The following is a 26,919-nucleotide window of genomic DNA, read 5'->3' on the forward strand; positions in this document are numbered from 1 at the left end:
GCTCCAGCGTCGGCTCTTTCCGTATTTTGCGCTCTGCTGCCCTCTAGCGGCTGATATGTGTAATACACTTATCAGCAGCTACAGGGATGTTCAAATGTAGAAAATTTTTTTTTTTTTTTTTTCAAATTTTTTTTTTTCTATTTTCCGCACCCTATCGCCGCTGAGTGTTGATCAGCATCGCACGAAAGTGCGCTGCTAATCAGCAACTCCTCCTTTTTGGCGTAGGGTGTTTTTTTTCTATATTCTACTGCCACGGTCTGCTTATAAGTGCCGCACATAAGTGCGGCATTTATCAGCAACTCCTTTGTTGGCGTAGGTTTTTTTTTTATACTTACTGTAAAAAAACACGTAAAAAACACTACATTACACCACACTACATTGAATAAAGTTTGACACTACACCACTACATACCCCATATACCAATCCCCGTATAAAGATGGCCCCCAGGGTGTTTTCGGCGTCAGAGGGATACGTTATTATTACCTCCGACACCGAAACAGCCAGTGAGGATGAATGGGGGGTCCTTCGTTCCTCCATTCATCCTCATCATCCTCATCCTCCAATGACGTATCTGGGGGTAGCGTAGCGTACGCTGCCCCCCAGACACATCTTTTCCGCCAGTACCGTCCCAATAAGAGATCACGGTATGGTGTGAAATTCTACAAACTGTGTGAGCGTGCCTTAGGGTACACTTACAGATTTCGGGTACGTGCACACTGCGGAATGGCGAAGGATAACCCTTTGTGCATTCCGCAGCTGGCACCCACCGGCGGACTGATGCAGGCATGTGTCTCCACCCGTGTCATAGAATCCATTCTATGCACGGGCGGATTCCATCGTCCATCCAAAGAATGAACACGTTGGACGGAGAGCGGAATCCGCCCGTGCATAGAATGGAGTCTATGACACGTGTGGAGACACATGCCTGCATCAGTCCGCCGGCGGGTGCCAGCTGTGGAATGCACGAAGGGTTATCCTTCGCCATTCCGCAGTGTGCATGTACCCTTAGAGTGTATGTAGGGGCCGAATCCAGCCCCCAGATGCCCCCCCCCCCCCCCCCCCCCCCCCATCCTCAGAACAAGTGGGAAGATCGTCCGGGAACTGATCTTCCCACTGCTGGATAAAGGTTACCACCACCTGTACGGGGATAACTTTTATACCAGCACCCCCTCTTCCGGTCCCTCGCTGCCCTGTAGCTTGCGGCACGATCCGAACATATCAGAAGCAGTAACAGAGCCCTAATATTTAGCAGCCATGGAGCGGACCCAGCGCTTCTGGATATGAAGGACCCCGTATCGCACCAGGGCAACATTTTCCAGGTGACGTCCCCCACACTGGAGAACGGGAGACCCCAGAAGAAGTGCAGAGTGTGGCGTAACAGGGGGATCAGGAAGGACAACATTTTCCAGTGTGACACCTGTCCTGATCACCCCGGCCTCTGCATACAGGATCGCTCCAAGGTGCACCACACGTCACTGGGGTTCTACATTATCTAAATTCTGTCCCTTATTCCTATTTCAGGGGTCACGTTGATCCAGGGATTATTCTGATCGCCAATATGGAGTCGGGAAGGAATTTTTCCCATTGATGAGGCTACTGTCGTCTGCCTCACGAGGGGTTTTTGCCTTCCTCTGGATCAACACAGGTTGAATTTGATGGACACCTGTCATTTCCAACCTTATAAACTAATAATTGGCCTAATACCCCCAAATAAATTAGAATTGTCCCTTTTCCCCAGCTAAGTAGGTATGGCCGCCATTCCCATTAGAGGATGCCATGATGCAATTACAAAGCCTCTGTGCGGCCAGGACAGTAGAAACCCCCCACAAGTGACCCCATTCTGGAAACTACACCCCATAAGGAATCTAAGAAGGGGGGCAGCGGGGATATGGCCCCCTGGTGACGGCCACATTTGGGACGTGAAAATGAAAAAAATTGTATTTTTTATTTTCTCGGCACATGTTCTACGTAAGTGCCCGTCACCAGTGGGGTCCATATGCTCACTGCACCCCTTGTTAGATTCCTTATGGGGTGTAGTTTCCAGAATGGGGTCACTTGTCGGGGGTTTCTACTGTCCTGGCAGCACAGGAGCTTTGTAATTGCGACATGGCCTCCATCCTCCATTCCAGCCTCTAAATGGCGCTCTGTCCCTTTGGTGACTTGCCCTGTGCCAATATGGCACATTATGTCCACATGTGGGGTATTTTCGTACTCAGGGGACACTACCCTACACGTTTTGTGTTCATTTTCTTTTTTAACCCCTTGTGGAAATGGAAAAAAAATCAAGGCTAGACCAACATTTAGTGTAATTTTTGTAAAATTTTTACTCTAAATCATTAATCTTGTCATGTTTTTTCATTTTCACAAGGGGTTAAAAGATAAAAAAAAACATTTAATGTGTAGAGCAATTTCCCCTGAGTACGGAAATACCCCACATGTGGACATAAAGCACCATGCGGGTGCAGGGCAAGCCTCCGAAGGGAAGGAGCGCCATTTGGATTTTGAAGGCTGGATTTGGATGGAATGGATTTCGAGGGGCCATGTTGCATTCAAAAGGCCTCTGTGTTGCCAAGACAGTTGAAACCCCCCACAAGTGACCCCATTATGGAAACTACACCCCTCAGGGAATGTAACAAGGGGTGTAGTGAGCATATGGACCCCACTGGTGACGGGCACAAATGTGGAACAATGTGGCGTGAAAATGAAATATTACATTTTTTACACTATAATGTTGGTTTAGCCTTGAATTTATCATTTTCACAAGGGGTTAAAAGAGAAAAAAACACACAATATGTGTAGAGCAATTTCCCCCGAGTCCGTAAATACCCCACATGTGGACATAAAGCGCCATGTGGGCGCAGGGCAAGCCTCCGAAGGGAAGGAGCGCCATTTGGATTTTGGAGGTTGGATTTGGCTAGAATGGATGATGAATGCCATGTCGCATTTACAGAGCCCTCGTGCTGCCAAAACACTGGAAACCCCCCACAAGTGACCCCATTCTGGAAATTGCACCCCTCAAGGAATCTAACAAGGGGTGCAGTGAGGATATGGACCCCTTGATGACGGGCACATTTGTGCCATGAAAGTGAAAAAATGAAATTTTTCCCTTTCACGTCACATTGTTCCACATTTGTGCCCGTCACCAGTGGGGTCCATATGCTCACTGCACCCCTTGTTAGATTCCTTGAGGGGTGTAGTTTCCAGAATGGAATCACTTGTGGGGGGTTTCCAGTGTCTTGGCAGCACGAGGGCTCTGTAAATGCGACATGGCCCTTGAAATTCTTTTCAGTGAAATTCAGCTTCCAAAAGCCAATTGGCGCTCCTTCCCTTTGGAGGCTCGTCCTGCGCCCCCTTGGCACTCTATCGCCACATGTGGGGTATTTCTGTACTCGGGAGAAACTGCGCTACACATTTTTTGTCTTTTTTTGCCTCTTATCCCTTTAAGAAAATGAAAAATTGAAGGCTAGAACAACGTTTTAGTGTAAAAAATAAATTTTTCTTTTTTCACGCCATATTGTTCGGAAAATCTGTGAAGCACCTGTGGGGTCCAAATGCTCACCGCACCCCTTGTTACATTCCTTGAGGGGTGTAGTTTTCTAAATGGTGTCCCTTTAGGGGTGTTTTTTAGGTTTTGACACCCCAGAGCCTCTGCCAACCTGAAGTGGTACAGTCAAAAATGACCAAATATAACGGAGGCGTTGAAATTCACTAGGCGCTCCCTTATATCTGAGGCTTGTGGTTGCGTCAAATAGCGCAATAGGGCCACATATGGGGTATTTCTATAAACTGCAGAAACGGGGCAATAATTATTGGGGTGCATTTCTCTGGTAATAGGTTTATAATTATGAAAAATATTGGATTACAATAAAATCTCTGCACAGAAAATTAAAATTTTCAAATTCCTTACACACTTGGCTTTTATTTCTGTGACTCCCCTAAAGGGTTAAAACACTTTCTGGATGTGCTTTTGCAGAGTTTGGGGGGTGCAGTTTCTGAAATGGGGTGCTTTGTGGGGCTTTCTAACATACAGGCCCCTCAAATACACTTTAAACCTGAACAGGTCCCTAAAAATATCTGATTTTGAAATTTTACTGAAAATTTGGAAATTTGCTGCTAATGTTTTAAGCTTCCTATCGTCTAAAAAAAATGAAAGATAGTTTAATAAATACCGCCAACATAAAGTAGACATGTTGCTAATGCTATTTAATATATAATTTATGTGGTATAACCACTTTCTGTATACGCAAAGAAGTTTCAAAGTTGGAAAAATGCATTTTTTCACATTTTTTCACATTATTTGGGTTTTTTTCATAAAGATTTGTTATGAGTATCGACTCCAATTTACCAGAAATGTAAAGTACAATATGTCACGAGAAAACAATCTCAGAATCAGCCGGATAGGTAAAAGCATCCCGAAGTTATTAATGACTAAAGTGACACTGGTCATATTCATAAAATTTGTCTCTGTCATTAAGGCCATTTCAGGCTCTGTCCTTAAGGGGTTAATATCACAGAAACGGTGCAGAGGATAAGGAACTTAAGGGCCTTTAACATGGGCCAAATATTGTGCAGAAATTGTTAAATCGTTCAAATTTAATTGATAATCTTCTGGTGTAAATGCGGCAACAATCAAACGACAAAGGAAAACTCATGTGTGTGTTGTTGTTGCATCTTGAGCTGAGACCTCAAAATCATTGTTGATCGTTCTCAAGTCCTTCAGTGTAAACACTCATCGTTCACTTTATATACATACAAAAGCAATTACGATCTTTAGCAGGGCTGTGGAGTCGGTAAGCCACAGCTCCGATTTAGAATCCTGAATTTTATCAGGACCGACTCCAACTCCCGACTCGGCCTCCTGCTCCTTGATAAATGGCCGGTCATATACCAGGGGAGATATCTATCACACTGGCTCAGCAGCTTCTCTCTAATGTCCTACATGATCCTGGGGCAACTTCTGAGGGAATATATACTGTATATACAGCAGCTTCTCCTGTGTGTGCAGTGGATGCAGCCAGTCTCCAGCCTCCATGTCCTGAACTACTCACAATTAGACTAGATGGAGCAGGTGGTCTTTTCCTGCTGACAGTCTTCTATGTTTCTAACTAAATATTCACCACAGAAACACTGCTAACAATGGCAAATCCCTGTAATATAGAGGTCACACAGAGCAATATAGAGAGGGGTCACACAGAGCCCTATAGAGAGGGGTCACACAGAGCCCTATAGAGAGGGGTCACACAGAGCGCTATAGAGAGGGGTCACACAGAGCGCTATAGAGAGGGGGTCACACAGAGCGATATAGAGAGGGGGTCACACAGAGCGATATAGAGAGGGGGTCACACAGAGCGATATAGAGAGGGGTCACACATAGTGATATAGAGAGGGGTCACACAGAGCGATATAGAGAGGGGTCACACAGAGCGATATAGAGAGGGGTCACACAGAGCGATATAGAGAGGGGTCACACAAGAGTGATATAGAGAGGGGTCACACAAGAGTGATATAGAAGGTCACTGTGGGGGCACGCAATAGCACGCACACACACACAGAGCTTGCTGCAGCCATAGCATATATATACACACACACAGCCTGCTGCAGCCATGGCACACACAGATTGCTGCAGCCATAGCGCACACCACACACACACACAGTCGGCTTGCTGCGGCCATAGCACACATACACACAGCCTGCTGCAGCCATAGTGCACACACACACACACAGCCTACTGCAGCCATGGTGCGCGCGCTCAGAAACAAACTGCTAAATAGTGACCGACAACTTTTCCAGAACCCCCTTAAGTAATAGGGCCAGTGTCCTATTACTGATATATTCCCCAATCACCCTCATCTAATAGGGCCAGTGTCCTATTACTGATATATTCCCCGACCACCCTTATGTAATAGGGCCAGTGTCCTATTACTGATATATTCCCCAATCACCCTCATCTAATAGGGCCAGTGTCCTATTACTGATATATTCCCCGACCACCCTTATGTAATAGGGCCAGTGTCCTATTACTGATATATGCCCCGACCACCCTTATGTAATAGGGCCAGTGCTGTATTACTGATATATTCCCCGACCACCCTTATGTAATAGGGCCAGTGTCCTATTACTGATATATTCCCCGACCACCCTTATGTAATAGGGCCAGTGTCCTATTACTGATATATTCCCGACCACCCTTATGTAATAGGGCCAGTGTCCTATTACTGATATATTCCCCGACCACCCTTATGTAATAGGGCCAGTGTCCTGTTACTGATATATTCCCTGACCACCCTTATCTAATAGGGCCAGTGTCCTATTACTGATATATTCCCGACCACCCTTATGTAATAGGGCCAGTGTCCTATTACTGATATATTCCCCAATCACCCTCATCTAATAGGGCCAGTGTCCTATTACTGATATATTCCCCGACCACCCTTATGTAATAGGGCCAGTGTCCTATTACTGATATATTCCCCAATCACCCTCATCTAATAGGGCCAGTGTCCTATTACTGATATATTCCCCGACCACCCTCATCTAATAGGGCCAGTGTCCTATTACTGATATATTCCCCGACCCCCCTTATGTAATAGGGCCAGTGTCCTATTGGAATGTTGCTCATAATATATATTCATGAGCAAAACTTTAAAATTCATATAAAAATTCAATTCTACATTTTTTTTAAAGATTTTTTTTAAAACTGGAGTCTGAGTCGGTACATTTTTTTCTGACACTGAGGGGGAGGGGTTACACAGTTACTATACATTATACACCACATGCTGCTATACTGTACAGTAACTTATATATCACATATCCAGCGGCTGTGTTATCAGGGTTATAGTTACTATACATTATACACCACATGCTGATTGCTATACTGTACAGTAACTTATATATCACATATCCAGCTGCTGCGGTGTTATCAGGGTTATACAGTTACTATACATTATATACCACATGCTGCTATACTGTACAGTAACTTATATATCACATCTCCAGCTGCTGTGTTATCAGGGTTATACAGTTACTATACATTATACACCACATGCTGATTGCTATACTGTACAGTAACTTATATATCACATATCCAGCTGCTGCTGTGTTATCAGGGTTATACAGTTACTATACATTATATACCACATGCTGATTGCTATACTGTACAGTAACTTATATATTACATATCCAGCTGCTGCTGTGTTATCAGGGTTATACAGTTACTATACATTATACACCACATGCTGCTATACTGTACAGTAACTTATATATCACATATCCAGCTGCTGTGTTATCAGGGTTATACAGTTACTATACATTATATACCACATGCTGCTATACTGTACAGTAACTTATATATCACATATCCAGCTGCTGTGTTATCAGGGTTATACAGTTACTATACATTATACACCACATGCTGCTATACTGTACAGTAACTTATATATCACATATCCAGCTGCTGCAGTGTTATCAGGGTTATACAGTTACTATACATTATATACCACATGCTGATTGCTATATTGTACAGTAACTTATATATCACATATCCAGCTGCTGTGTTATCAGGGTTATACAGTTACTATACATTATATACCACATGCTGATTGCTATACTGTACAGTAACTTATATCACAGATTCAGCTATTTCGAAATGTTTGTTTCATCTGTTCTACATGTTATTCAGAATAAAAAAAATTATTTTAGGGTATGGAACCAATTGTCTGCAGATCAGTGATTTCTTATGGGAAAATTTGCTTTGGTATAAAAGTGGATTAGGATTACAAATGCCACCCCAAAACGTATTATACTTATAATCCAAGGCACCAATGTGCCATCATATTTATGTAAAGATAATTACAATCGCATTAACGACTTTTTATAGCGATTTATCTTATTTTTTAAATTCCTAAGGTTTAAAAGAAAAAACTCATCGCTTGACAGTCGATTAATGAGTGCCTAAGCGATCTGTACGTGTAAAAAAGACCCGAACTTCATCCTCAGCCCAACGTGTCCTATATGGAGATAGATACTTCTAATCTGCCGATAGTTTCCCTTTAATAAATTCAAGGATAATACACACAAATAGAGGTACAGCATGAAGACACTGCATGGTAGGACCACCCTTATGTAGTCAATTATTGGAGTAACTAATACACAGCACAGATGGGCACATTTATACATGTATTTACATCTGGACTCTACTTCACCCACAAAATCTCAGATGTTGAGATAAGCCCTGCCATCATATAACGCAGCCTTGGTCCTCAGTGCAGAAGTTGTTCGTGATCCCCCACATTCGGGTTCCTCCCTTGAAGACATTCCCTGCAATGTTGTTCCTGTTGTTTAAAAAACTTACTTCTACTGGGTGATACACTTGGTCTCCACAGTTGAGTGAAGGCCTTACTGAGAATGATTTTGAGGGGTAGGGTGGGGGCTTCTAAGCTGCTCCATCATGTCTTTAAGTGTATAGAATTCCTTTACTTCTTCAATACAGCTGGCTTGGGTTTTGTATGCAATGCAACCCAGTCCAACAGCTCTCCCTAAAGTAACTAAAACACTGTTGGAACAGAGCTCGAGGGGGCTGGAACTTTTTTTTTTTAAGTTCTGTACGCAGGGCTGTGGGCCTAACACAGATTACAAGAAACATATGCTTAGCTGAGGCAATATTTAGATGATAGAACATGGTCCAGTCGGAGGGAGGTGAATGAGTGGTGTTCTTTACTGCAAAAAACCTTCAACAATGCAGTAAAATAGAAGGCAGAACAACAAATGACCTAGTTTTTAACCCCAGTGGAACCAAAATATCTGACTTGGCTAATCCTTCCTGCTAGTTTTGGGTTTTCCATCTGGATTACAGCTGACCAAACTCCCTCCTCTCCAGTCTTCAGCTGGATACATTCCAACACAAAAAGAGATCAGATCATTCTGATGAAAAACTCAAAGATTCCAGGCAAAAAAAAAAATGTTCACAGGATAAGGTCTCGTAGCTCATAAACTACATCTCCTAATTAGATGAAAAAATGAACAAATCAACAAAAGTAATAAAGTATAGTGTTTTTCTTAGGCTATGTTCACATCATACTTTCAGACCCATGTCGTGAATCTATGAAAAAGGAAGCTGACTAGCAGCCCAGCGTGCAACCGACGGCCCCAGTGACTTGAATGGGCAGTACAGGGACATTATGTAACAACGTTCTGTTCATTTGCCGGACGCATACTTCTGTTGTGCAGGACGTAAAAGTGTTAAAAGGAGTTAAACTGCGCCAGACTCATCACAGCAGTGGCCGCCATAGATAAAGCGCATCTTGGGGGACATTTAACTTGTTCCTAGATCACCTCAGCACCGCCACCTCTGCTCTCTATACTGCATATATATCATACAGCACCGCCACCTCTGCTCTCTATACTACATATATATCATACAGCACCGCCACCTCTGCTCTCTATACTACATATATATTATACAGCACCGCCACCTCTGCTCTCTGTTATACATATATATCATACAACACCGCCACCTCTGCTCTCTATACTACATATATATCATACAGCACCGCCACCTCTGCTCTCTATACTACATATATATCATACAGCACCGCCACCTCTGCTCTCTATACTACATATATATCATACAGCACCACCACCTCTGCTCTCTATACTACATATATATCATATAGCACCGCCACCTCTGCTCTCTATACTACATATATATCATACAGCACCGCCACCTCTGCTCTCTATACTACATATATATCATACAGCACCGCCACCTCTGCTCTCTATACTACATATATATCATACAGCACTGCCACCTCTGCTCTCTGTTATACATATATATCATACAGCACCGCCACCTCTGCTCTCTATACTACATATATTTCATACATCACCACCACCTCTGCTCTCTATACTACATATATATCATACAGCACCGCCACCTCTGCTCTCTATACTACATATATATCATACAGCACCGCCACCTCTGCTCTCTATACTACATATATATCATACAGCACCACCACCTCTGCTCTCTATACTACAAATATATCATACATCACCACCACCTCTGCTCTCTATACTACATATGTATCATACATCACAGCCACCTCTGCTCTCTGTTATACATATATATCATACATCACCGCCACCTCTGCTCTCTGTTATACATATATATCATACAGCACCACCACCTCTGCTCTCTATACTACATATATATATCATACATCACCGCCACCTCTGCCCTCTATACTACATATATATCATACAGCACCGCCACCTCTGCTCTCTATACTACATATATATCATACAGCACCGCCACCTCTGCTCTCTATACTACATATATATCATACAGCACCCCCACCTCTGCTCTCTATACTACATATATATCATACAGCACCGCCACCTCTGCTCTCTATACTACACATATATTATACAGCACAGCCACCTCTGCTCTCTATACTACATATATATCATACAGCACCGCCACCTCTGCTCTCTATACTACACATATATCATATAGCACCGCCACCTCTGCTCTCTATACTGCATATATATCATACAGCACCGCCACCTCTGCTCTCTATTCTACATATATATCATACAGCACCCCCACCTCTGCTCTCTATACTACATATATATCATACAGCACCCCCACCTCTGCTCTTTTATACATATATATCATATAGCACCCCCACCTCTGCCCTCTATACTACATATATATCATACAGCACCCCCACCTCTGCTCTTTTATACATATATATCATACAGCACCGCCACCTCTGCTCTCTATACTACATATATATCATACAGCACCGCCACCTCTGCTCTCTATACTACATATATATCATACAGCACCACCACCTCTGCTCTCTATACTACACATATATCATATAGCACAGCCACCTCTGCTCTCTATACTACATATATATCATACAGCACCCCCACCTCTGGTCTCTATACTACATATATATCATACAACACCGCCACCTCTGCTCTCTATACTACATATATATCATACAGCACCCCCACCTCTGGTCTCTATACTACATATATATCATACAGCACCACCACCTCTGCTCTCTATACTACATATATGTCATACAGCACCGCCACCTCTGCTCTCTGTTATACATATATATCATACAGCACCGCCACCTCTGCTCTCTATACTACATATATATCATACATCACCGCCACCTCTGCTCTCTATCTATATCATAAAAATCAAAGTCTGTCTGTCTGTCTGTCTGTCTGTCCTCTATAGACTTCCAAACGCCTGAACTGTTTGACTCCAAATTTGGCACACAGATACATTGGGTGACCGGGAAGGTTATTGCGAAGGTCCCGTCCCCGCCAGATGTACAGGAGGGGAGGGGGAGGGGGAAGAGCGACGCCCCATAGAGATGAATGGGAAAATCTCCTCACTGCAAACACAGGTGATATAATTAGCTGCAGCAGACACGGCAGTTGGAGCCTTAGCAACCAATAGGATTACTGCTTTCATTTTCACAGAAAGCAATGGTTGCTAGGGAAGCTGCCTCACAACAACCACAGTAATAACTGGTAGACCCCCTACTCCAACTATACAGTACATGTATACAGGACCCCCTACTCCATCTATACAGTACATGTATATACAGGACCCCCTACTCCACCTATACAGTACATGTATATACAGGACCCCCTACTCCATCTATACAGTACATGTATACAGGACCCCCTACTCCATCTATACAGTACATGTATATACAGGACCCCCTACTCCATCTATACAGTACATGTATATACAGGACCCCCTACTCCATCTATACAGTACATGTATACAGGACCCCCTACTCCATCTATACAGTACAGGTATACAGGACCCCCTACTCCATCTATACAGGACATGTATATACAGGACCCCCTACTCCATCTATACAGTACATGTATATACAGGACCCCCTATTACATCTATACAGTACATGTATATACAGGACCCCCTACTCCATCTATACAGTACATGTATATACAGGACCCCTTACTCCATCTATACAGTACATGTATATACAGGACCCCTACTCCATCTATACAGTACATGTACATACAGGACCCCTACTCCATCTATACAGTACATGTATATACAGGACCCCCTACTCCATCTATACAGTACATGTATATACAGGACCCCCTACTCCATCTATACAGTACATGTATATACAGGACCCCTTACTCCATCTATACAGTACATGTATATACAGGACCCCCTACTCCATCTATACAGTACATGTATATACAGGACCCCCTACTCCATCTATACAGTACATGTATATACAGGACCCCTTACTCCATCTATACAGTACATGTATATACAGGACCCCCTACTCCATCTATACAGTACATGTATATACAGGACCCCCTACTCCATCCATACAGTACATGTATATACAGGGCACAACAGGTATACCAAACTGTGACTGGGTAACACTGCTACACCAGACCTGACCAATACCGCCATACTGTGCTGGATAACACTGTCATACCAGACCTGACCAGTACCGCCATACTGTGACTGGATAACACTGCCAGACCTGACCAATACCGCCATACTGTGACTGGATAAAACCTCCATACCAGACCTGACCAATACCGCCATACTGTGACTGGATAACACCGCCACACCAGACCTGACCAATACCGCCATACTGTGACTGGATAACACTGCCACACCAGACCTGACCAATACCGCCACACTGTGACTGGATAACACTGCTATACCAGACCTGATACCAACATACTGTGACTGGATAACACTGCCATACCAGACCTGAACAATACCGCCATACTGTGACTGGATAACACTGCCACACCAGACCTGACCAATACCACCATACTGTGACTGGATAACACTGTCATACCAGACCTGACCAATACCGCCATACTGTGACTGGATAACACTGTCATATAAGACCTGACCAATACCGCCATACTGTGAATGGATAACACAGCCACACCAGACCTGACCAATACCGCTATACTGTGCTGGATAACACTGTCATACCAGACCTGACCAATGCCGCCATACTGTGACTGGATAACACTGCCATACCAGACCTGACCAATACTGCCATACTGTGCTGGATAACACTGTCATACCAGACCTGACCAATACCGCCATACTGTGACTGGATAACACTGCCATACCAGACCTGACCAATACCGGCAAACTGTGACTGGGTAACACCGCCACACCAGTCCTGACCAAAACCACCATACTGTGACTGGATAACACCATCATATCAGACCTGACCAAAGCTGCCATACTGTGACTGGATAACACCGCTATACCAGACCTGACCAATACCACCATACGGTGACTGGATAACACGGCCACACCAGACCTGACCAATACCGCCATACTGTGACTGGATAACACCCCCATACCAGACATGACCAATACCGACACACTGTGACTGAATAACACTGCCATACGGGTAAATACAACCCTGCAGGTATACAGGACACTACAGGTATACAGGACCCCAAAACTATACACTACAAGTGCACGGGACCTCCACAAAACTATATGCTACAGGTATACAGGACCCCAAACTTTACACTACAGGTATACAGGACCCCAAGACTATATACTACAGGTATACAGGACCTCCACCAACTATATACTTCAGGTATACAGGAACTCCACCAACTATATACTACAGGTATATAGGACCCCAAACTATACACTACAGGTATACAGGACCTCAAAACCATACACTACAGGTATACAGGACCTACACCAACTCTATAATACAGGTATACAGCACCTTCACCAACTCTATACTACAAGTATACAGGACCCCAAATATACGACAAGTATACAGGACCCCAAATATACTACACGTATACAGGAACTCCACCAGCTATATACTACAGGTATATAGGACCCCAAACTATACACTACAGGTATACAGGACCTCCACCAACTCTATACTATAGTTATACAGGACCCTCAAACTATTTACTACAGGTATACAGGACCACCGAACTATATACTATAGGTATACAAGACCTCCACCAATTATACACTACAGGTATCCAGGACCCTCAAACTATAAACTACAGGTATACAAGACCTCCACCAACTATACATTACAGGTATACAGCACCAACTATATACTATAGGTATATAGGACCCCCGAACTATATAGTACAGGTATACAGGACCTTCACCAACTGTACACTGCAGGTATACAGGACCTCCCTCAACTATACACTATAGGTTTACAGCCCCCCCCAACTATGCACTACAGATATGCGAGACCCCTAAAAACTATACATTGTGGGTATACAGAACCCCTCCAACTATGCACTACAGGTATACACTAATTCCACTGATTAACTCAGATGAAACAATACCTTTAGCTTGGCCTCCTGGGCACCTTAGAACAAATCTAATTAACACACTGACACTTTATACCCGGGCAGCGCCGGGTACATTTTCTAGTCCTACATATATATCATAGAGCACCGCCACCTCTGCTCTCTAAACTACACATATGTCATACAGCACCGCCACCTCTGCTCTCTATACTACATATATATCATACAGCACAGCCACCTCTGCTCTCTGTTATACATATATATCATACAGCACCACCACCTCTGCTCTCTATACTACATATATATCATACAGCACCGCCACCTCTGCTTTCTATACTACATATATATCATACAGCACCGCCACCTCTGCTCTCTATACTACATATATATCATACAGCACCGCCACCTCTGCTCTCTATACTACATATATATCATACAGCACCGCCACCTCTGCTCTCTATACTACATATATATCATACATCACCGCCACCTCTGCTCTCTATGCTACATATATATCATACAGCACCGCCACCTCTGCTCTCTATACTACATATATATATCATACATCACCGCCACCTCTGCTCTCTATACTACATATATATCATACAGCACCCCCACCTCTGCTCTCTATACTACATATATATATCATACAGCACCCCCACCTCTGCTCTCTATACTACATATATATATCATACATCACCGCCACCTCTGCTCTCTATACTACATATATGTCATACAGCACCGCCACCTCTGCTCTCTGTATTACATATATATCATACAGCACCGCCACCTCTGCTCTCTATACTACATATATATCATACAGCACCCCCACCTCTGCTCTCTATACTACATATATATCATACAGCATCGCCACCTCTGCTCTCTATACTACATATATATCATACAGCACAGCCACCTCTGCTCTCTGTATTACATATATATTATACATCACCGCCACCTCTGCTCTCTATACTACACATATATCATACAGCACCCCCACCTCTGCTCTCTATACTACATATATATCATACATCACCGCCACCTCTGCTCTCTATACTACATATATATTATACATCACCGCCACCTCTGCTCTCTATACTACATATATATCATACAGCACCACCACCTCTGCTCTCTATACTACATATATATCATACATCACCGCCACCTCTGCTCTCTGTTATACATATATATCAAACAGCACCGCCACCTCTGCTCTCTATACTACATATATATCATACAGCACCCCCACCTCTGCTCTCTATACTACATATATATCATACAGCACCCCCACCTCTGCTCTCTATACTACACATATATCATACAGCACCCCCACCTCTGCTCTCTATACTACATATATATCATACATCACCGCCACCTCTGCTCTCTATACTACATATATATTATACATCACCGCCACCTCTGCTCTCTATACTACATATATATCATACAGCACCCCCACCTCTGGTCTCTATACTACATATATATCATACATCACCGCCACCTCTGCTCTCTGTTATACATATATATCATACAGCACCGCCACCTCTGCTCTCTATACTACATATATATCATACAGCACCCCCACCTCTGCTCTCTATACTACATATATATCATACAGCACCGCCACCTCTGCTCTCTATACTACATATATATCATACATCACCGCCACCTCTGCTCTCTATACTACATATATATCATACAGCACCGCCACCTCTGCTCTCTATACTACATATATATCATATAGCACCCCCACCTCTGCCCTCTATACTACATATATGTCATACAGCACCGCCACCTCTGCTCTCTATACTACATATATGTCATACAGCACCGCCACCTCTGCTCTCTATACTACATATATATCATACAGCACCACCACCTCTGCTCTCTATACTACATATATATCATACAGCACAGCCACCTCTGCTCTCTATACTACATATATATCATACAGCACCGCCACCTCTGCTCTCTATACTACACATATATCATACAGCACCGCCACCTCTGCTCTCTATACTACACATATATCATACAGCACCGCCACCTCTGCTCTCTATACTACATATATATCATATAGCACCCCCACCTCTGCTCTCTATACTACATATATATCATACAGCACCCCCACCTCTGCTCTCTATACTACATATATATCATACAGCACCGCCACCTCTGCTCTCTATACTACATATATATCATACAGCACCGCCACCTCTGCTCTCTGTACTACATATATATCATACAGCACCGCCACCTCTGCTCTCTATACTACATATATATCATACAGCACCGCCACCTCTGCCCTCTATACTACATATATATCATACATCACCGCCACCTCTGCTCTCTATACTACATATATATCATACAGCACCGCCACCTCTGGTCTCTATACTACATATATATCATACAGCACCGCCACCTCTGCTCTGTTATACATATATATCATACAGCACCCCCACCTCTGGTCTCTATACTACATATATATCATACATCACCGCCACCTCTGCTCTCTATGCTACATATATATCATACAGCACCGCCACCTCTGCTCTCTATACTACATATATATCATACAGCACCACCACCTCTGCTCTCTATACTACATATATATATCATACAGCACCGCCACCTCTGCTCTCTATACTACATATATATCATACAGCACCGCCACCACTGCTCTCTGTATTACACATATATATCATACAGCACCACCACCTCTGCTCTCTGTACTACATATATATCATACAGCACCGCCACCTCTGGTCTCTATACTACATATATATCATACATCACCGCCACCTCTGCTCTCTATACTACATATATATCATACAGCACCGCCACCTCTGCTCTCTATACTACATATATATCATATAGCACCGCCACCTCTGCTCTCTATACTACATATATATCATACAGCACCGCCACCTCTGCTCTCTGTTATACATATATATCATACAGCACCCCCACCTCTGCTCTCTATACTACATATATATCATACAGCACCGCCACCTCTGCTCTCTATACTACATATATATCATACAGCACCGCCACCTCTGCTCTCTATACTACATATATATCATACAGCACCACCACCTCTGCTCTCTATACTACATATATATCATACAGCACCGCCACCTCTGCTCTCTATACTACATATATATCATACAGCACCGCCACCTCTGCTCTCTATACTACATATATATCATACAGCACCCCCACCTCTGCTCTCTATACTACATATATATCATACAGCACCCCCACCTCTGCTCTCTATACTACATATATATCATACAGCACCACCACCTCTGCTCTCTATACTACATATATATCATACAGCACCACCACCTCTGCTCTCTATACTACATATATATCATACAGCACCCCCACCTCTGCTCTCTATACTACATATATATCATACAGCACCCCCACCTCTGCTCTCTATACTACATATATATCATACAGCACCCCCACCTCTGCTCTCTATACTACATATATATCATACAGCACCGCCACCTCTGCTCTCTATACTACATATATATCATACAGCACCGCCACCTCTGCTCTCTATACTACATATATATCATACAGCACCCCCACCTCTGCTCTCTATACTACATATATATCATACAGCACCGCCACCTCTGCTCTCTATACTACATATATATCATACAGCACCGCCACCTCTGCTCTCTATACTACATATATATCATACAGCACCGCCACCTCTGCTCTCTATACTACATATATATCATACAGCACCCCCACCTCTGCTCTCTATACTACATATATATCACACAGCACCACCACCTCTGCTCTCTGTACTACATATATATCACACACATGTATATATATTTTTCGTCAGAAATAACCTCATATATAGCCTGTATACTGCTGAGGTACCTGCACTGCGCACACAGCGCTCCGCCTGCCGCGGCCGTGAGGGGAACAGGGCGAGAAGTAACGGAAAGTCACGTGACGTAACTCTGCAGGTGACAGGATCCTCTGGGGCTGTGAGGAGGAAAGAGCGGGAAGCAGGCGAGTCACGTGACCTGGGGCTCCAAGTTACACCAGGACTGTGAGGAGGCGGGAATGGACCCAGTCACGTGATGGCCTCCAAGACGGTGAGGGAAGGAATCAGGTCACGTGACGTGATCCTTCTCCTGGAGGCTGACGGCTGTGCATTAGAGGCTCCTCTGGGGCTGTAAGAAGAAAAACGGCAGTAAAAGGCCGTCACGTGATGCGAGGCTCCTCCGGGCCTGTGAGCTCTGCTGATGTCCTCTGAGGTAACCAAAGGTGGAGCGCTGACAGAGACTTGTATTTATAGACTATATACAATGTGTATAGATAGCATGTGGGGACAGTGGCTGTGACCTGTAGCGCCAGTTGGTGTGGAACTACAACTCCCAGCCAACGTTCCCTTTAAAGTGACTGTACCACCAGGCGCAGGCTGAGAAACCCCCGCCCCTCTATGATAGGGTTCCATTGATTTTAATGGAGTCACATCATGGAGGGGCTGGGGTTTCTTCCCACTAAGGGTGGGTCGGCCGCCTCCAGTGCTTCAGCCTGCGCCTGGTGGTACAGTCACTTTAAAGGGGTTGTCCGGCGATAAAAAATTATTCACAGAATAACACACATTACAAAGTTATACAACTTTGTAATGTATGTTATGTCTGTGAATGGCCCCCTTCCCCGTGTCCCACCACCCCCACCCGTGTACCCGGAAGTGTGGTGCGCTATACATACCTGTCACGTGCCGACCACGGTCTCCGATCCTCAGCAGTGACGTCTTCTTCGGGCGGCCAGCGGATCTTCCCGAGTGCTGGCCGCCCTCTGCAGCGTCATCCGAAGCTCAGCCGCGATTGGCTGAGCATAACTGTATACCCAGGTAGAGAATACAGCGTGCTGTGTGATAATACAGGTAGAGAATACAGTGCGGTGTTACAGGTAGAGAATACAGTGCTGTGTGGTGTTACAGGTAGAGAATACAGTGCTGTGTGGTGTTACAGGTAGAGAATACAGTGCTGTGTGGTGTTAGAGGTAGAGAATACAGCGTGCTGTGTGGTGTTAGAGGTAGAGAATACAGCGTGCTGTGTGGTGTTACAGGTAGAAAATACTGTGTGGTGTTACAGGTAGAGAATACAGTGTGCTGTGTGGTGTTACAGGTGGAGAATACAGTGTGGTGTTAGAGGTAGAGAATACAGCGTGCTGTGTGGTGTTAGAGGTAGAGAATACAGTGTGCTGTGTGGTGTTACAGGTAGAGAATACAGCGCTGTGTGGTGTTACAGGTGGAGAATACAGTGTGGTGTTAGAGGTAGAGAATACAGCGTGCTGTGTGGTGTTACAGGTAGAGAATACAGCGTGCTGTGTGGTGTTAGAGGTAGAGAATACAGCGTGCTGTGTGGTGTTACAGGTAGAAAATACAGTGTGCTGTGTGGTGTTACAGGTAGAGAATACAGTGCTGTGTGGTGTTACAGGTAGAGAATACAGTGCTGTGTGGTGTTACAGGTAGAGAATACAGGGTGCTGTGTGGTGTTACAGGTAGAGAATACAGTGCTATGTGGTGTTACAGGTAGAGAATACAGCGTGGTGTGTGGTGTTACAGGAAGAGAATACAGCGTGCTGTGTGGTGTTACAGGTAGAGAATACAGTGCTGTGTGGTGTTACAGGTAGAGAATACAGTTTGCTGTGTGGTGTTACAGGTAGAGAATACAGCGTGCTGTGTGGTGTTACAGGTAGAGAATACAGTGCTGTGTGGTGTTACAGGTAGAAAATACAGTGTGCTGTGTGGTGTTACAGGTAGAGAATACAGTGTGCTGTGTGGTGTTACAGGTAGAGAATACAGCGTGCTGTGTGGTGTTACAGGTAGAGAATACAGTGTGCTGTGTGGTGTTACAGGTAGAGAATACAGTGCTGTGTGGTGTTACAGGTAGAGAATACAGTGTGCTGTGTGGTGTTACAGGTAGAGAATACAGTGTGCTGTGTGGTGTTACAGGTAGAGAATACAGCGTGCTGTGTGGTGTTACAGGTAGAGAATACAGTGTGCTGTGTGGTGTTACAGGTAGAGAATACAGTGCTGTGTGGTGTTACAGGTAGAGAATACAGCGTGCTGTGTGGTGTTACAGGTAGAGAATACAGCGTGCTGTGTGGTGTTACAGGTAGGGAATACAGTGCTGTGTGGTGTTACAGATAGAGAATACAGTGCTGTGTGGTGTTACAGGTAGAGAATACAGTGTGCTGTGTGGTGTTACAGGTAGAGAATACAGCGTGCTGTGTGGTGTTATAGGTAGAGAATACAGCGCTGTGTGGTGTTACAGGTAGAGAATACAGCGCTGTGTGGTGTTACAGGTAGAGAATACAGCGTGCTGTGTGGTGTTACAGGTAGAGAATACAGTGTGCTGTGTGATGTTACAGGTAGAGAATACAGTGTGCTGTGTGGTGTTAGAGGTAGAGAATACAGCGTGCTGTGTGGTGTTACAGGTAGAGAATACAGCGTGCTGTGTGGTGTTACAAGTAGAGAATACAGCGCTGTGTGGTGTTACAGGTAGAGAATACAGTGTGGTGTTACAGGTAGAGAATACAGTATGGTGTTACAGGTAGAAAATACAGTGTGCTGTGTGGTGTTACAGGTAGAGAATACAGTGCTGTGTGGTGTTACAGGTAGAGAATACAGTGCTGTGTGGTGTTACAGGTAGAGAATACAGGGTGCTGTGTGGTGTTACAGGTAGAGAATACAGTGCTATGTGGTGTTACAGGTAGAGAATACAGCGTGCTGTGTGGTGTTACAGGTAGAGAATACAGGGTGCTGTGTGGTGTTACAGGTAGAGAATACAGCGTGCTGTGTGGTGTTACAGGTAGAGAATACAGCGTGCTGTGTGGTGTTACAGGTAGAGAATACAGCGCGTTGTGTGGTGTTACAGGTAGAGAATACAGCGTGCTGTGTGGGTGTTACAGGTAGAGAATACAGCGTGCTGTGTGGGTGTTACAGGTAGAGAATACAGACATGAACTCTGATGAACAGCTGAGGGAACCCAAAGCATTCTTGAACTATTAGTACTTAGCAACTGCTCAACAACCACATAATACAGCACTATGACCCCCAAAACAAATGGATTTTAGGTAGCTTCAGAGCATCAGACAGGTAAGCAATGATACATGCTTCTGCACAATATCACTCATGTTGGAGTACTCCTTTAATAGAGCTCAAACAGAGATCTCAGTTGCTTGTTAATCTGCAGCTCTGCACACCGACCTGTGGCGAGTACGTGGCAAGGCAATACAGCAATAAGCTCTGTTAGGCTATGTTCACACACTGTAAAATATGACTGTAATTTCATATGGTCCATACACTATATAGAATAACATCCATAATTTATTATGAACATGCAAATAATGCACAGTATTTACCACTGCTTTGGCAAAATGCAGACTTTTTTTCATCTATCAATATCACAGCTGTATTTAGCTTATATTTTACTGGGTGTGAACATACCTTTAAAAAGAAAGCTGAGCTCTGGTTGGGTGCTATGAGCAAATCAGACAGTTTTTCTTTGTTTTCGTTTGTGTCGTAATACAAGCGTAGTAAGTATAATAGTATAGTATGTAATAGTATAGTATGTATAATAAAAGAAAAGTGTATATAATTGTATAGTACGGTGGTACCTCTGTTCTCAAACTTGATTGGTTCCAAAAGGCAGTTTGAGAACCGAGCGGTGTTTTCCCATAGGAAATAATGTAAATGTGTTTAATTGGTTCCAGCACCCACCAATAATTATCTACAGTACCCATATATTACATTGTATATTGCCCAGTATAATCTCTATAGTACAGAACAGCACTATATACTGTACAGGATATTATACACAAGAAACATTCAACCAAACCAGCAATTACAGTACAGTAGTCACCAGTTCCCCACTCATTCTTTACTGTATAGAGTCCCCCCCATCCCAACTCTGTGAAGTATGGGAGATGGTGGTGCACTGACTGTACTACTACTGTACTATATATGCACTCCAGCAGTCTTATACAGTACAGGATGGGAGATGGTGGTGCACTGACTGTACTACTACTGTACTGTATATGCACTCGAGCAATCTTATACAGTACAGGATGGGAGATGGTGGTGCACTGACTGTACTACTACTGTACTGTATATGCACTCGAGCAATCTTATACAGTACAGGATGGGAGATGGTGGTGCACTGACTGTACTACTACTGTACTGTATATGCACTCCAGCAGTAGTATACAGTACTGTACAGGATGGGAGATGGTGGTGCACCGACTGTACTACTACTGTACTGTATATGCACTCCAGCAATCCTATACAGTACAGGGTGGGGATGGTGGTGCACTGCCTGTACTACCACTGCACTGTATATGCACTCCAGCAGTATTATACAGTACAGGATGGGAGATAGTGGTGCACTGACTGTACTACTACTACTGTACTGTATATGCACTCCAGCAGTCTTATACAGTACAGGATGGGAGATAGTGGTGCACTGACTGTACTACTACTGTGCTGTATATGCACTCCAGCAATCTTATACAGTACAGGATGGGAGATGGTGGTGCACTGCCTGTACTACTACTGTGCTGTATATGCACTCCAGCAGTCTTATACAGTACAGGATGGGAGATGGTGGTGCACTGACTGTACTACTACTGTACTGTATATGCACTCCAGCAGTCTTATACAGTACAGGATGGGAGATGGTGGTGCACTGACTGTACTACTACTACTGTACTTAATATGCACTCCAGCAATCTTATACAGTACAGGATGGGAGATGGTGGTGCACTGACTGTACTACTACTGTACTGTATATGCACTCCAGCAATCTTATACAGTACAGGGTGGGGATGGTGGTGCACTGCCTGTACTACTACTGTACTGTATATGTACTCCAGCAGTATTATACAGTACTGTACAGGATGGGAGATGGTGGTGCACTGACTGTACTACTACTGTACTGTATATGCACTCCAGCAGTCTTATACAGTACAGGATGGGAGATGGTGGTGCACTGACTGTACTACTACTGTACTATATATGCACTCCAGCAGTATTATACAGTACAGGATGGGAGATGGCGGTGCACTGACTGTACTACTACTGTACTGTATATGCACTCCAGCAGTCTTATACTGTACCGGATGGGAGATGGTGGTGCACTGACTGTACTACTACTGTGCTGTATATGCACTCGAGCAATCTTATACAGTACAGGATGGTAGATGGTGGTGCACTGCCTGTACTACTACTACTGTACTGTATATACCAGGGGTGGGGAACCTTTTCCATGTCGAGGGCCGGTCGGGCATTAATAAAATCATTCGAGGGCCGCATACCGTGCGCGGCAGTTAGTAGCGGGGGTTTGCAGCACCCAGGACAAGGCATAGTATTGTTCCCCTAGTGCCCCTGCTATTGTAGATAACCCCCAGTGATGCCCCTTGTAGTCTAGTTAACCCCCAAGTCATGTCCCTGGTAGCCTAGTTAACCCCTATCAGTCATGTCCCTGGTAGCCTAGTTGTCCCCCCCCCATCAGTCATGTCCCTGGTAGCCTAGTTAACCCCCATCAGTCATGTCCCTGGTAGCCTAGTTATTCCCCCCCCATCAGTCATGTCTCTGGTAGCCTAGTTGTCCCCCCCATCAGTCATGTCCCTGGTAGCCTAGTTGTCCCCCCCCCCATCAGTCATGTCCCTGGTAGCCTAGTTATTCCCCCCCCCCCCCCATCAGTCATGTCCCTGGTAGCCTAGTTATTCCCCCCCCCATCAGTCATGTCCCTGGTAGCCTAGTTATTCCCCCCCCCATCAGTCATGTCTCTGGTAGCCTAGTTGTCTCCCCCATCAGTCATGTCCCTGGTGGCCTAGTTATCCCCCCATCAGTCATGTCCCTGGTAGCCTAGTTGTCCCCCCCCATCAGTCATGTCCCTGGTAGCCTAGTTGTCCCCCCCATCAGTCATGTCCCTGGTAGCCTAGTTGTCCCCCCCCCATCAGTCATGTCTCTGGTAGCCTAGTTGTCCCCCCCATCAGTCATGTCCCTGGTAGCCTAGTTGTCCCCCCCCATCAGTCATGTCCCTGGTAGCCTAGTTGTCCCCCCCATCAGTCATGTCCCTGGTGGCCTAGTTGTCCCCCCCACATCAGTCATGTCCCTGGTAGCCTAGTTAACCCCCATCAGGCATGTCCCTGGTAGCCTAGTTACTCCCCCCCCCCCCCATCAGTCATGTCTCTGGTAGCCTAGTTATTCCCCCCCCATCAGGCATGTCCCTGGTAGCCTAGTTGTCCCCCCCATCAGTCATGTCCCAGGTAGCCTAGTTGTCCCCCCCCCATCAGTCATGTCCCTGGTAGCCTAGTTGTCCCCCCCCCATCAGTCATGTCCCTGGTAGCCTAGTTGCCCCCCCCCCCCCATCAGTCATGTCCCTGGTAGCCTAGTTGTCCCCCCATCAGTCATGTCCCTGGTAGCCTAGTTGTCCCCCCATGAGTCATGTCCCTGGTAGCCTAGTTGTCCCCCCCCATCAGTCATGTCCCTGGGATCCTAGTTAACCCCCAAATAAAAAAATAAGCATCCCACTCACCTTACCTCCGCTCCCACGCTGCCCAGGTCCTCTTCTCTCCCAGGTCCTCTGTGCCGGTCTTCTCCTGCAGGCGGCGCGCGATGAAATGACGTCATCGCGCGCGGCCCGCAAGAGACTAAAGACACGCGCCGCTCTGCTGGGGAAGAAGCCGGCACAGACAGCATCCTCCGGTGTCCGCCAGCTGTCACAGACACCGGAGGATGCGGTGTATGCCGGCTTCTTCCCCAGCAGAGCGGCGAGCATCACAGGGGAGCTGCGGGCCGCATCGGGAGGTCTCAGGGGCCGGATGCGGCCCGCGGGCCGGAGGTTCCCCACCCCTGGTATATACACTCCAGCAGTCTTATACAGTACAGGATGGGAGATGGTGGTGCACTGACTGTACTACTACTGCACTGTATTTGCACTCTAGCAGTCTTATACTGTACAGAATGGGAGATGGTGGTGCACTGACTGTACTACTACTGTACTGTATATGCACTCCAGCAGTCTTATACTGTACAGGATGGGAGATAGTGGTGCACTGACTGTACTACTACTGTACTGTATATGCACTCCAGCAGTATTATACAGTACTGTACAGGATGGGAGATGGTGGTGCACTGACTGTACTACTACTGTACTGTATATGCACTCCAGCAGTATTATACAGTACAGGATGGGAGATGGTGGTGCACTGTCTGTACTACTACTGTACTATATATGCACTCCAGCAGTCTTATACAGTACAGGATGGGAGATGGTGGTGCACTGACTGTACTACTACTGTACTGTATATGCACTCCAGCAATCTTATACAGTACAGGATGGGAGATGGTGGTGCACTGACTGTACTACTACTGCACTGTATATGCACTCCAGCAGTATTATACAGTACAGGATGGGAGATAGTGGTGCACTGACTGTACTACTACTACTGCACTGTATATGCACTCCAGCAATCCTATACAGTACAGGATGGGAGATAGTGGTGCACTGACTGTACTACTACTGTACTGTATATGCACTCCAGCAGTATTGTACAGGATGGGAGATGGTGGTGCACTGACTGTACTACTACTGTGCTGTATATGCACTCCAGCAATCTTATACAGTACAGGATGGGAGATGGTGGTGCACTGCCTGTACTACTACTGTACTGTATATGCACTCCAGCAGTATTATACAGTACAGGATGGGAGATGGTGGTGCACTGTCTGTACTACTACTGTACTATATATGCACTCCAGCAATCTTATACAGTACAGAATGGGAGATGGTGGTGCACTGACTGTACTACTACTACACTGTATATGCACTCCAGCAATCTTATACAGTACAGAATGGGAGATGGTGGTGCACTGACTGTACTACTACTACACTGTATATGCACTCCAGCAATCTTATACAGTACAGGATGGGAGAGGGTGGTGCACTGACTGTACTACTACTGTACTGTATATGCACTCCAGCAATCTTATACAGTACAGGGTGGGGATGGTGGTGCACTGCCTGTACTACCACTGCACTGTATATGCACTCCAGCAGTCTTATACAGTACAGGATGGGAGATAGTGGTGCACTGACTGTACTACTACTGTACTGTATACGCACTCCAGCAGTCTTATACAGTACAGGATGGGAGATGGTGGTGCACTGACTGTACTACTACTGTACTATATATGCACTCCAGCAGTCTTATACAGTATAGGATGGGAGATGGTGGTGCACTGACTGTACTACTACTGTACTATATATGCACTCCAGCAATCTTATACTGTACCGGATGGGAGATAGTGGTGCACTGACTGTACTACTACTGTACTGTATACGCACTCCAGCAGTCTTATACAGTACAGGATGGGAGATGGTGGTGCACTGACTGTACTACTACTGTACTATATATGCACTCCAGCAGTCTTATACAGTATAGGATGGGAGATGGTGGTGCACTGACTGTACTACTACTGTACTGTATATGCACTCCAGCAATCTTATA

At 44.9% G+C, this 26,919-nt stretch overlaps 1 long non-coding RNA gene across 1 annotated transcript in view; it reads right to left on the bottom strand.

The window, feature by feature from the left end:
* Positions 1-18,561, bottom strand: part of LOC138802956 (uncharacterized) — a 65,480-nt gene extending 46,919 nt beyond the window's left edge. The window contains exon 1 of the long non-coding RNA XR_011364834.1: positions 18,265-18,561. This is a non-coding gene — a long non-coding RNA (uncharacterized lncRNA). The remainder of the gene's footprint in view (positions 1-18,264) is intronic.
* Positions 18,562-26,919: the final 8,358 nt, after the last annotated feature.

This window comes from Dendropsophus ebraccatus, chromosome 10, assembly GCF_027789765.1.
Source record: "Dendropsophus ebraccatus isolate aDenEbr1 chromosome 10, aDenEbr1.pat, whole genome shotgun sequence".
NCBI lineage: Eukaryota > Metazoa > Chordata > Amphibia > Anura > Hylidae > Dendropsophus > Dendropsophus ebraccatus.